This window comes from Wolffia australiana, chromosome 2, assembly GCF_029677425.1.
Source record: "Wolffia australiana isolate 7733 chromosome 2, ASM2967742v1".
NCBI lineage: Eukaryota > Viridiplantae > Streptophyta > Magnoliopsida > Alismatales > Araceae > Wolffia > Wolffia australiana.
In genome coordinates this window covers 22,923,030-22,924,518 of record NC_135836.1, presented here as the reverse complement: position 1 = coordinate 22,924,518, position 1,489 = coordinate 22,923,030, and the positions used below count along the sequence as shown (strand labels likewise).

General features: G+C 35.3%; 1 pseudogene; it reads left to right on the top strand.

Moving 5' to 3' along the window:
* The first annotated feature begins 213 nt into the window (after positions 1-213).
* LOC144700376 (small nucleolar RNA R71) lies at positions 214-307 on the top strand (annotated as a pseudogene).
* Positions 308-1,489: the final 1,182 nt, after the last annotated feature.

The window sequence follows — 1,489 nt, the reverse complement described above, 5'->3', positions numbered from 1 at the left end:
GTTACTTGCAGCACTCCTCGTTTTGGGTTGGCATTTCTTCCATTTTGACTTGCTCCTATTTCCTGTAGGTCAGTTTCAGCCACCCTTTCCAAAAGATCAAAGACTTCATCCTCATAAGCCATATAGAACGAGCCACCAGCTATTTGATTCACTTTACTTTTAAAAATATCAGGAAGTGATTCATAAAAAAATTCAGCTAGCTGACATTTTTCTATTCCATGGTGAGGGCATTTTCGGATTAATTCATTGAACCTTTCCCATGATTCACTAAATGCTTAATGATCATGGGGATAAAATTTCTGAATTTCTTTTCTATAAAAATTAGTTTTGGAAAGGGGATAAAATTTATGTAGAAATTTATTCTGCATTTCTTCCAATGAGTTAAATGTTATGCCTAAATTTCTATACCATGCGAAAGCCTTATCTTTCAAAGTAAGCAGAAAATATTTCATTTTTAAAGCTTTAGTAGTTAAACCATGAATATTTTGAGAGGAACATCGAATGTGAAAATCATCAAGAAATTCTAAGAGGTTTTGAGAAGAATGACTAGTAAATTCAGGGAGAGTGTTAAGTAGGGCATTGTCATACCTAAACATAACCCCCTCACCTACATTGATGTTGATGCCGGTTTGCCGTAAACTTCCTAATGGAGTAGATCTATCCAGCATCCTCCTTCTCCTCCCTTGTTGTGGCTGACTATCTTCTGCCATATCGACTTCTTCTTTATCTTGAGCTGTAAGTGTTGCTGGAAGAGCAGGATATTGAGTGTCTAGATCTTCCTCAACACTAGTCCCAGCCTTAGACCTTGTTAAGACCATCAATCTCCAAAAAAGTAGTTAGAAGTACCGTTTGTTGGGGGTTAGCTGCCCTCAACTTTGGCAAAAGAGGAAAAAATACAAATTCACTAAAAACAATCACCGTGCTCCCCGGCAACCGCGCTAGTTGAAAGTTCAGATTTTGGGGTAATTAGTGATGAGCTAACTTCACTAATTAGTGTCGTTGGTTTATCCGAATTAAAACAACAAAAACTCATAATAACCTTACTAGTGTAGGGAGAGTAAGGGTCGATCCACAGGGAGCAAGGGTTTTTTTCTTAGGAATTTGTGCTTTAGTTATGTATTTTTTAATAATTTTAGAGGTAGGTTTACTACATATGAAGATAAATAACTAATTAAATAAAAATATATAACAAAGAAAAATAAAATATTATTATAATATTATAATAATATTAATAGGCAGAAAATAATTTTTTTGGTATTTTTTAGGAGTATTTGAAAGCTAAAACAAAATAGGAAATGAAACAGTTTGGTGCTCTGGACTTAGTCAAAATTTGGCTAAGTCCGGATGCCAAATGGGGAAGGTGCCTTGGTGGAGGAAAGAGAAAAAATGGACTGTACTAAAATCACTCTAGAATGAGTTCTAGAATGAGTTTTAGAGCGTGGTTGGATGCAATGGAACTGTCTGGATATTGTCTAGCTGATCTAAGACT